The sequence below is a fragment of the Mesoplodon mirus genome (genome assembly GCF_964341445.2).
Source record: "Mesoplodon mirus genome assembly, chromosome: 2".
NCBI classification, from domain to species: Eukaryota; Metazoa; Chordata; class Mammalia; order Artiodactyla; family Ziphiidae; genus Mesoplodon; species Mesoplodon mirus.
In genome coordinates this window covers 157,070,431-157,082,479 of record NC_138977.1, presented here as the reverse complement: position 1 = coordinate 157,082,479, position 12,049 = coordinate 157,070,431, and positions in this window count along the sequence as shown.

Below are 12,049 nucleotides of genomic sequence, written 5' to 3'. Positions count from 1 at the left end.
ACCAACCTTAGCCACTGGGGACAGACACCAAAAACAACAGGAACTACGAACCTGCAGCCTGCAAAAAGGAGACCCCAAACACAGTAACATAAGCAAAATGAGAAGACAGAAAAACACACAGCAGGAGAAGGAGCAAGATAAAAACCCACCAGACCTAACAAATGAAGAGGTAATAGGCACTCTACCTGAAAAAGAATTCAGAATAATGATGGTAAAGATGATCCAAGATTCTATTTCCCAGATCCAAAATCTTGGAAATAGAATAGACAAAATGCAAGAAACAGTTAACAAGGACCTAGAAGAACTAAAGATGAATCAAGCATCGATTAAAAACACAATAAATGAAATAAAAAATACTCTAGATGGGATCAATAGCAGAATAACTGAGGCAGAGGAACGGATAAGTGAGGTGGAAGATAAAATAGTGGAAATAACTGCTGCAGAGCAAAATAAAGAAAAAAGAATGAAAAGAACAGAGGACAGTCTCAGAGACCTCTGGGACAACATTAAACGCACCAACATTCGAATTATAGGGGTTCCAGAAGAAGAAGAGAAAAAGAAAGGGACTGAGAAAATATTTGAAGAGATTATAGTTGAAAACTTCCCTAATATGGGAAAGGAAATAGTTAATCAAGTCCAGGAGGCACAGAGAGTCCCATACAGAATAAATCCAAGGAGAAATACGCCAAGACACATATTAATCAAACTGTCAAAAATTAAACACAAAGAAATCATATTAAAAGCAGCAAGGCAAAAACAACAAATAACACACAAGGGAATCCCCATCAGGATAACAGCTGATCTCTCAGCAGAAACTCTACAAGCCAGAAGGGAGTGGCAGGACATACTTAAAGTGATGAAGGAGAAAAACCTGCAACCAAGATTACTCTACCCAGCAAGGATCTCATTCAGATTTGATGGAGAAATTAAAACGTTTACAGACAAGCAAAAGCTGAGAGAGTTCAGCACCACCAAACCAGCTTTACAACAAATGCTAAAGGAACTTCTCTAGGCAAGAAACACAACAGAAGGAATATACCTACAATAATGAACCCAAAACAATTAAGAAAATGGGAATAGGAACATACATATCGATAATTACCTTAAATGTAAATGGACTAAATGCTCCCACCAAAAGACACAGAGTGGCTGAATGGATACAAAAACAAGACCCATCTATATGCTGTCTACAAGAGACCCACTTCAGACCTAGAGACACATACAGACTGAAAGTAAGGGGATGGAAAAAGATATTCCATGCAAATGGAAACCAAAAGAAAGCTGGAGTAGCAATTCTCATATCAGACAAAATAGACTTTAAAATAAGGACTACTAGAAGAGACAAAGAAGGACACTACATAATGATCAAGGGATCGATCCAAGAAGAAGATATAACAATTGTAAATATTTATGCACCAAACATAGGAGCACCTCAATACATAAGGCAAATACTAACAGCCATAAAAGGAGAAATCGACAGTAACACAATCATAGTAGGGGACTTTAACACCCCACTTTCACCAATGGACAGATCATCCAAAGTGAAAATAAATAAGGAAACACAAGCTTTAAATGATACATTAAACAAGATGGACTTAATTGATATTTATAGGACATTCCATCCAAAAACAACAGAATACACATTTTTCTCAAGTGCTCATGGAACATTCTCCAGGATAGATCATATCTTGGGTCACAAATCAAGCCTTGGTAAATTTAAGAAAATTGAAATTGTATCAAGTATCTTTTCCGACCACAATGCTATGAGACTAGATATCAATTACAGGAAAAGAGCTGTAAAAAATACAAACACATGGAGGCTAAACAATACACTACTTAATAACGAAGTGATCACTGAAGAAATCAAAGAGGAAATTAAAAAATACCTAGAAACAAATGACAATGGAGACACGACGACCCAAAACCTATGGGATGCAGCAAAAGCAGTTCTAAGAGGGAAGTTTATAGCAATACAATCCCACCTTAAGAAACAGGAAACATCTCGAATAAACAACCTAACCTTGCACCTAAAGCAATTAGAGAAAGAAGAACAAAAACATCCCAAAGTTAGCAGAAGGAAAGAAATCATAAAAATCAGATCAGAAATAAATGAAAAAGAAATGAAGGAAACGATAGCAAAGATCAATAAAACTAAAAGCTGGTTCTTTGAGAAGATAAACAAAATTGATAAACCATTAGCCAGACTCATCAAGAAAAAAAGGGAGAAGACTCAAATCAATAGAATTAGAAATGAAAAAGGAGAAGTAACAACTGACACTACAGAAATACAAAAGATCATGAGAGATTACTATAAGCAACTCTATGCCAATAAAATGGACAACCTGGAAGAAATGGACAAATTCTTAGAAATGCACAACCTGCCAAGACTGAATCAGGAAGAAATAGAAAATATGAACAGACCAATCACAAGCACTGAAATTGAAACTGTGATAAAAAATCTTCCAACAAACAAAAGCCCAGGACCAGATGGCTTCACAGGCGAATTCTATCAAGCATTTAGAGAAGAGCTAACACCTATCCTTCTGAAACTCTTCCAAAATATAGCAGAGGGAGGAACACTCCCAAACTCATTCTACGAGGCCACCATCACCTTGATACCAAAACCAGGCAAGGATGTCACAAAGAAAGAAAACTACAGGCCAATATCACTGATGAACATAGATGCAAAAATCCTCAACAAAATACTAGCAAACAGAATCCAACAACACATTAAAAGGATCATACACCATGATCAAGTGGGGTTTATTCCAGGAATGCAAGGATTCTTCAATATACGCAAATCAATCAACGTGATACACCATATTAACAAATTGAAGGAGAAAAACCATATGATCATCTCAATAGATGCAGAGAAAGCTTTCGACAAAATTCAACACCCATTTATGATAAAAACCCTGCAGAAAGTAGGCATAGAGGGAACTTTCCTCAACATAATAAAGGCCATATATGACAAACCCACAGCCAGCATCGTCCTCAATGGTGAAAAACTGAAACCATTTCCACTAAGATCAGGAACTAGACAAGGTTGCCCACTTTCACCACTCTTATTCAACCTAGTTTTGGAAGTTTTAGCCACAGCAATCAGAGAAGAAAAGGAAATAAAAGGAATCCAAATTGGAAAAGAAGAAGTAAAGCTGTCACTGTTTGCAGATGACATGATACTATACATAGAGAATCCTAAAGATGCTACCAGAAAACTACTAGAGTTAATCAATGAATTTGGTAAAGTTGCAGGATACAAAATTAATGCACAGAAATCTCTGGCATTCCTATATACTGATGATGAAAAATCTGAAAGTGAAATCAAGGAAACACTCCCATTTACCATTGCAACAAAAAGAATAAAATATCTAGGAATAAACCTACCTAAGGACACAAAAGACCTGTATGCAGAAAATTATAAGACACTGATGAAAGAAATTAAAGATGATACAAATAGATGGAGAGATGTACCATGTTCTTGGATTGGAAGAATCAACATTGTGAAAATGACTCTACTACCCAAAGCAATCTACAGGTTCAATGCAATCCCTATCAAACTACCACTGGCATTTTTCACAGAACTAGAACAAAAAATTTCACAATTTGTATGGAAACACAAAAGACCCCGAATAGCCAAAGCAATCTTGAGAACGAAAAATGGAGCTGGAGGAATCAGGCTCCCTGACTTCAGACTATACTACAAAGCTACAGTAATCAAGACAGTATGGTACTGGCACAAAAACAGAAAGATAGATCAATGGAACAGGATAGAAAGCCCAGAGTTAAACCCACGGACATATGGTCACCTTATCTTTGATAAAGGAGGCAGGAATGTACAGTGGAGAAAGGACAGTCTCTTCAATAAGTGGTGCTGGGAAAACTGGATAGGGACATGTAAAAGTATGAGATTAGATCACTCCCTAACACCATACACAAAAATAAGCTCAAAATGGATTAAAGACCTAAATGTAAGGCCAGACACTATCAAACTCTTAGAGGAACACATAGGCAGAACACTCTATGACATAAATCCCAGCAAGATCCTTTTTGACCCACCTCCTAGAGAAATGGAAATAAAGACAAAAATAAACACATGGGACCTAATGAAACTTAAAAGCTTTTGCACAGCAAAGGAAACCATAAACAAGACCAAAAGACAACCCTCAGAATGGGAGAAAATATTTGCAAATGAAGCAACTGACAAAGGATTAATCTCCAAAATTTATAAGCAGCTCATGCAGCTCAATAACAAAAAAACAAACAACCCAATCCAAAAATGGGCAGAAGACCTAAATAGACATTTCTCCACAGAAGATATACAGACTGCCAACAAACACATGAAAGGATGCTCAACATCTTTACTCATTAGAGAAATGCAAATCAAAACTACAACGAGATATCACCTCACACCAGTCAGAATGGCCATCATCAAAAAATCTAGAAACAATAAATGCTGGAGAGGGTGTGGAAAAAAGGGAACACTCTTGCACTGCTGGTGGGAATGTGAATTGGTACAGCCGCTATGGAGAACGGTATGGAGGTTCCTTAAAAAACTACAAATAGAACTACCATATGACCCAGCAATCCCACTACTGGGCATATACCCTGAGAAAACCATAATTCAAAAAGAGACATGTACCAAAATGTTCATAGCAGCCCTATTTACAATAGCCCGGAGATGGAAACAACCTAAGTGTCCATCATCGGATGAATGGATAAAGAAGATGTGGCACATATATACAATGGAATATTACTCAGCCATAAAAAGAAATGAAATTGAGCTATTTGTAATGAGGTGGATAGACCTAGAGTCTGTCATACAGAGTGAAGTAAGTCAGAAAGAGAAAGACAAATACTGTATGCTAACACATATATATGGAATTTAAGAAAAAAAAATGTCATGAAGAACATAGGGGTAAGACAGGAATAAAGACACAGACCTACTAGAGAATGGACTTGAGGATATGGGGAGGGGGAAGGGTAAGCTGTGACAAAGTGAAAGAGCGGCATGGACATATATACACTACCAAACGTGAGGTAAATAGCTAGTGGGAAGCAGCCGCATAGCACAGGGAGATCAGCTTGGTACTTTGTGACCGCCTGGAGGGGTGGGATAGGGAGGGTGGGAGGGAGACGCAAAAGGGAGGGGATATGGAAACATATGTATATGTATAACTGATTAAATTTGTTATAAAGCAAAAAAATAAAATAAAATAAAATTTAAAAAAAAAAAAAAAAAAAAAAAAAAAAAAAAAAAAGAATTAGTACCAAGTCTTCATCAACTCTTTAACTATATGGAGGAGGATATACTTTCCAACTCATTCTATGAGACCAGCAAATAGAAGAGTTTGGAGATTACTGCCATCTTAACAATATTAAGTCTTTCATTTCTTGAACATGGGATGCAGCAAAGGCAGTGCTCAGGGACTGCAGTAAACACCAGTAAATAGTGAAAAAGAAGATCTCAAATCAGTATCCTAAATTGATATTAAGGAACTAGAAAAAAGATGCAAATTAAGCCCAAAAATAGCAGGAGGAAGAAAATATAGACATAGAATATGTCTTCATATTCATATAGAATGAAGGTAATGAAATAGAGAAAAGAAAAACAGAATCAACAAAAGGAAAATTTGGTTCTTTGAAAGGATCAACAAAGTTTTAAAACCATTAGCTAGACTAACAACCAAATAACCCCTAAATAATTAAAATCAGAAATGAAACTGGGGTTGTTACTACTAACCTTACAGAAATAAAAATAAGAGAATGCTATGAACAATTATATGCCAACAATGAACAATTATATGCTGACAAATGAGATATTCCAGATGAAAAGGACAAATTTCTACAAATTAAAAAAAAGAACAAAAACTCAACATGACAAAATCTCAACAGGCCTATGACAAGTAAAGAGAATGAAGCAGTTATCAAAACCACCCAACAAAGAAAACTCCAGGACCACCCAGATGTCTTCACTGGTGAATTCTACCAAAATTTAAAGAAGAATTAACAACAATTCTTCTCAAACTCTATGAAGAAATAGAGGATGAGGGACACCTCCTAATTCATTCTATGAGGCCAGCATTACTGATAACAAAGCTAGATAAAGATATAACAAGAAAAGAAAATACAGTTGACCCTTAAACAACTCAGGTTTGAACTGTTGGGGTCTGATTATACATGGATTATTTTTCCAATAAATACATACTATAGTACTACATTATCTGAGGTTGGTTGAATCCATGGATACAGAACCACAGATACAGAGGGCCAACTATAAAGTTATACGCAGATTTTCAATTTCCCTGGGTGGTTTTAATGTGCCATTAATCCCTGCATTATTCAAGGGTCAACTGTACAGATCAATATCCTTTATGAATATAGGTGCAAATATCCTCAACAAAATACTAGCAAACTTACTCCAATAGGACATTAAAAAGATTATATATCATGACAGGATTTATGCCAGAAAGGCAAGGATTTATGCAAGGAAGGCAAAAGTGGTTCAAAATAAGAAAATCCATCATTCAACATTTTACTGGATGTTCTAGTTAATGCACTTAGACAAGAAGAAGAAATATATTGGAAAGTAAAAAGTAAAACTATCTCTATTTGCAGATGACACGATCCTACATATAGAAAATTCCAATGAATCCACAGAAAAGCTACTAGCGTTAGTAAACAAATTCAGCAAAGTTGCGAGCTACAAAATTAACACCAAAAACTCAGTTTTTCTTTGTACCAGCAATGAGCAATATGAAAAGGAAATTAAAACAATTTCATTTATGATAACATCCAAAAGAATAAAATAACTAAGAATACATTTAGCCAAAGAGATGAAAGACTTGTATACAGAAAACTAAAAACATTGCTGAAATAATGTGGTGAAATAAAATTCATATTTTATGTCAAGACAAGAAAAGTTTAATCATAAAATTTTTCTTTGCCCATTTGGGCCTCCTCCCTTCCCTTTAGTATGTAGTGTGCATTTGCATTAACCAGACCTCCTTAGGAAATAGCCTTCCTTCTTAATCTTGTAAGGGGCCACAATGACCCATGATCCACTACTCATTCTGTACATGTAGATCTGGATGTAAACTGTCAGTAATACATCATTTGACATATAACCCTTTGTCTCAAACACTTATATAATTGTGCTTTGACCTCTAACAGGCAGAACAGTCCTCCAAACTTTCTGAAAGACCATCTCCTGCGTTATAATCCTCAGGTTGGCCTGAATAAAATTTTCCATCTCATTCTTAGATCAACTGTTGATTAATTTTTTTGTCTAGCAATGTAAGAAGACCTAAATAAATTGAAAGAATTCTGTATTTATGGATTAAAAGACATAATATTATTAAAATCTTAATACTACCAAAAGTCATCTACATATTTAGAAAAATCCCTTTCAAAATTCCAATGACCTTTTTTGAGAAAATTGGAACACCAATGTTCAAACCGACATGGAATTTCAAGGAACCCCAAATAGGCAAAATAATCTTGAATAAAAAGGACAAAGTTGGAGGATTCACAGTTCCCATTTTCAAAACTTACTACAAAGCTACAGTAATCAAAGCAGTGTGGTAGTGGCATAAGGACAGACATATGGATGAATAGAATAAAATTAAGATTTCATAAATAAAACCATACTTATGGTCAGTTGTTTTTTGACCAGGGTTCCAAGACCATTCACTGGGGGAAAGGACAGCCTCTTCAACAAATGATGCTGGGACAACTGGATATAACACTACATACAAAACTTAACTCAAAATTGATCAATGACCTAAGTGTAAGAGCTAATACTATGAAACTTAGAGAAGAAAATATACAGGTAAATTTTCATGACCTTCAGATTTGGCACTGGATTCTTAGCTATGACACCAAAAGCACGAGTAATAAAAGAAGAAAAGGCAAAGAAGACAAAGGGAGCAGAGCCGAAGCTGACCAACAGTCAGCATAAACTATACATCAGAAATACATCTACACGTGGAACAACTCCTACAGACCACCTACTGAACGCTGGCAGAAGACCTCAGACCTCCCAAAAGGCAAGAAACTCCCCACGTACCTGGGTAGAGCAAAAGAAAAAAGAATAAACAGAGACAAAAGGATAGGGATGGGACCTGCACCAGTGGGAGGGAGCCATGAAGGAGGAAAGGTTTCCACACACTAGGAAGCCCCTTCGCGGGCAGAGACTGCGGGTGGCGGAGAGGGGGAGCTTTGGAGCCGCGGAGGAGAGCACAGCAACAGGGGTGTGGAGGGCAAAGCAGAGAGATTTCCTCACAGGGGATCGGTGCCGACCAGCACTCACCAGCCCGAGAGACTTGTCTGCTCACCCGCCGGGGTGGGCGGGGCTGGGAGCTGAGACTCGGGCTTCGGTAGTAGCGCAGGGAGAGGACTGGGGTTGGCGGCGTGAACACAGCCTGAAGGGGTTAGTGCACCACGTCTAGCCGGGAGGGAGTCCGGGAAAAAGTCTGGAGCTGCCGAAGAGGCAAGAGACTTTTTCTTCCCTCTTTGTTCCCTGGTGCGGGAGGAGAGTGGATTAAGAGTGCTGCTTAAAGGAGCTCCAGAGACGGGCGCAAGCCGCGGCTAACAGCGAGGACCCCAGAGATGGGCATGACACACTAAGGCTGCTGCCACCAAGAAGCCTGTGAGCGAGCACAGGTCACTCTCCACACCTCCCTTCCGGGGAGCCTGTGCAGCCCGCCACTGCCAGGGTCCCAGGATCCAGAGACAACTTCCCCAGGAGAACGCACGGTGTGCCTCAGCCTGGTGCAACGTCACGCTGGCCTTTGCCGCCGCAGGCTCACCATGCACTCCATGCCCCTCTCTTCCCCTGGCCTGAGTGAGCCAGAGCCCCCGAAGCGGCTGCTCCTTTAACCCCGTCCTGTCTGAGTGAAGAACAGACGCCCTCCTGCGACCTACACGCAGAGGCGGGTACAAATCCAAAGCTGAACCCCGGAAGCTGTGCGAACAAAGAAGAGAAATGGAAATCTCTCCCAGCACCCTCAGGATCAGCGGATTAAATCTCCACAATCAACTTGATGTAGCCTGCATCTGTGGAATACACGAATAGACAACGAATCATACCAAATTGAGGAGGTGGACTTTGAGAGCAAGATTTATTATTTTTTCCCCATTTCCTCTTTTTGTGAGTGTGTATATATATGCTTCTGTGTGAGATTTTGTCTGTATAGCTTTGCTTTCACCATTTGTCCTAGGGTTCTATCCGTCCGTTTTTTGTTTTTGTTTTTTTTTTAATTTTTTTTCTTAATAATTATTTTTTTATTTTAAAAACTTTATTTTATTTTACCTTACTTTATTTTCTTTTATCCTCTTTCTTTCTTTCTTTCTTTCTACCTTTTCTCCCTTTTATTCTGAGCCATGTGGATGAAAGGCTCTTAGTGCTGCAGCCAGGAATCAGTTCTGTGCCTCTGAGGTGGGAGAGCCAACTTCAGGACACTGGTACACAATGGACCTCCCAGCTGCACGTAATATCAAATGACAAAAATCTCCCAGAGATCTCCATCTCAACACCAACACCCAGCTTCACTCAACGACCAGCAAGCTACAGTGCTGGACACTCTATGCCAAACAACTAGCAAGACAGGAGCACAACGACACCCATTAGCAGAGAGGCTGCCTAAAATCATAATAAGTTCACAGACACCCCAAAACACACCACCAGACGTGGACCTGCCCACCACAAAGACAAGATCCAGCCTCATCCACCAGAACACAGGCACTAGTCCCCTCCACCAGGAAGCCTACACAATCCACTGAACGAACTTTAGCCACTGGGGACAGACACCAAAAACAATGGGAACTACAAACCTGCAGCCTGCAAAAAGGAGACCCCAAACACAGTAAGATAAGCAAAATGAGAAGACAGAAAAACACACAGCAGATGAAGGAGGAAGATAAAAACCCACAAGACCTAACAAATGAAGAGGAAATAGGCAGTCTACCTGAAAAAGAATTCAGAATAATGATAGTAAAGATGATCCAAAGTCTTGGAAACAGAATAGAGAAAATGCAACAAACATTTAACAAGGACCTAGAAGAACTAAAGATGAAACAAGCAATGATGAACAACACAATAAATGAAATTAAAAATACTCTAGAAGGGATCAATAGCAGAATAACTGAGGCAGAAGAACGGATAAGTGACTTAGAAGATAAAATAGTGGAAATAACTACTGCAGAGCAGAATAAAGAAAAAAGAATGAAAAGAACTGAGGACAGTCTCAGAGACCTCTGGGACAACATTAAATGCACCAACATTCGAATTATAGGGGTCCCAGAAGAAAAAGAGAAAAAGAAAGGGACTGAGAAAATATTTGAAGAGATTAGAGTTGAAAACTTCCCTAATATGGGAAAGGAAATAGTTAATCAAGTCCAGGAGGCACAGAGTCCCATACAGAATAAATCCAAGGAGAAATACGCCAAGACACATATTAATCAAACTGTGAAAAATTAAATACAAAGAAAACATATTGCGCACGGCCTAAGTTGGGGTGCTGGCGCAGGCGTTTCACACTTGGGAACTCGGGTCTGAAGAGGCCACCTGGGAACGCGGCCTCTGCATGCAGCACCCTACGAGCCAGTGAAACTAGACTAAGCACAAAGGAGAAGAAGAAGAAAAAAAAAGAGGGGCCCGGAGGAAGATGGCGGAAGAGTAAGACGCGGAGATCACCTTCCTCCCCACAGATACATCAGAAATTCATCTACACGTGGAACAACTCCTACAGAACACCTACTGAATGCTGACAGAAGACCTCAGACCCCCCAAAAGGCAAGAAACTCCCCACATACCTGGGTAGGGCAAAAGAAAAAAAGAATAAACAGAGACAATAGGATAGGGACGGGACCTGCACCAGTGGGAGGGAGCCGTGAAGGAGGGAAGGTTTCTACACACTACAAGCCCCTTCGCGGGCGGAGACTGCAGGTGGCAGAGGGGGAAAGCTTCGGAGTAGCGGAGGAGAGCACAGCAACAGGGGTGCGGAGGGCAAAGCGGAGAGATTCCGGCACAGAGGACCGGTGCCCTCAGGCACACACCAGCCCGAGAGGCTTGTCTGCTCGGTCGCCAGGGCGGGCGGGGCTGGGAGCTGAGGCTCGGGTATCGGCTTTCAGTCGGAGCGCAGGGAGAGGACTGGGTCTGGCGGCAGGAAGAGAGCCTGAAGGGGTTAGTGCACCACGGCTAGCCCGGAGTGAGTCCGGGGAAAGGGTCTGGAGCTGCCGAAGAGGCAAGAGACTTTTTTCCCTTTTGTTTCCTGGTGCGCGAGGAGAGGGCATTAAGAGGGCTGCTTGGGGAAGCGCCGGAGACAGGCGCGAGCCGCGGGTAAGGCGCGGACCTCGGAGACGGGCGTGGGCCGCCGCCGCCGCCGCCGCCGCCGCCGCCGCCGCCGCCGCCGCCGCCGCCGCCGCCGCCGCCGCCGCCGCCGCCGCCGCCGCCGCCGCCGCCGCCGCCGCCGCCGCCGCCGCCGCCGCCGCCGCCGCCGCCGCCGCCGCCGCCGCCGCCGCCGCCGCCGCCGCCGCCGCCGCCGCGCCTGTGTGCGAGCGCGGGTCACTGTCCGCCCCGCCTTCCGGGGGGCCTGTGCACCCCGCCACTGCCGGGGTCCCGAGACCCGGGGACGGCTTTCCCGGGGAAGCGCACGGAGCGCCACGGGCTGCTGCAACGTCACGCCGGCCTCTGCCGCCACAGGCCCGCCCCACACTGCGCGCCCCTCCCTCCCCTCTGCCTGAGTGAGCCAGAGCCCCCGAATCAGCGGCTCCTTTAAACCCGTCCTGTCTGAGCGAAGAACGGACGCCCTCCGGCGACCTACGCGCAGAGGCGGGGCCAGGTCCAAGGCTGAGACCCGGGAGCTGTGAGAGCAGAGACAGGGAAATCTCTCTGTGCAGCCTCGGAGGCAGCGGATTAAAGCTCCACGGTCCATTTGATGTGCCCTGCGTCTGTGGAGTGCATGAATGGACAGTGAATGATCCCAAATTGAGGAAGTGGACTTTGAGGACAAGATTTAAGACTTTCCCCCCTTTTCCTCTTTTTACA